The sequence below is a fragment of the Kryptolebias marmoratus genome, linkage group LG7 (genome assembly GCF_001649575.2).
Source record: "Kryptolebias marmoratus isolate JLee-2015 linkage group LG7, ASM164957v2, whole genome shotgun sequence".
Taxonomy (NCBI): Eukaryota; Metazoa; Chordata; class Actinopteri; order Cyprinodontiformes; family Rivulidae; genus Kryptolebias; species Kryptolebias marmoratus.
In genome coordinates this window covers 10908490-10908805 of record NC_051436.1, presented here as the reverse complement: position 1 = coordinate 10908805, position 316 = coordinate 10908490, and positions in this window count along the sequence as shown.

Below are 316 nucleotides of genomic sequence, written 5' to 3'. Positions count from 1 at the left end.
TTGACGTTTTTCAGATGGAGAATTTGAACATATTCGCTGTGACTCATTTAGCAGCCCGGGTTGCATATTTAAGAGAAAATGGTGTCCGGTGGAACTGATTTTTGACCGTGGCCACGCCCCCCCCCCGACTAGCCTTTAGCCTCGTCGAGCTGGTCCAAACGAAGCGGCCTCTCTACCACAGGTGAGACATTTACCGCTCGGAAGGCTCTCCGGGCGCGGCCCTGTTTGAAATCTGAGAGCAGATCTTTGTGTTTTTGCTGCCGGTTCCACCTGGGAGAAGGCCATGCGGGCCTCGCCGGCTCGCTCGTGGGGACCG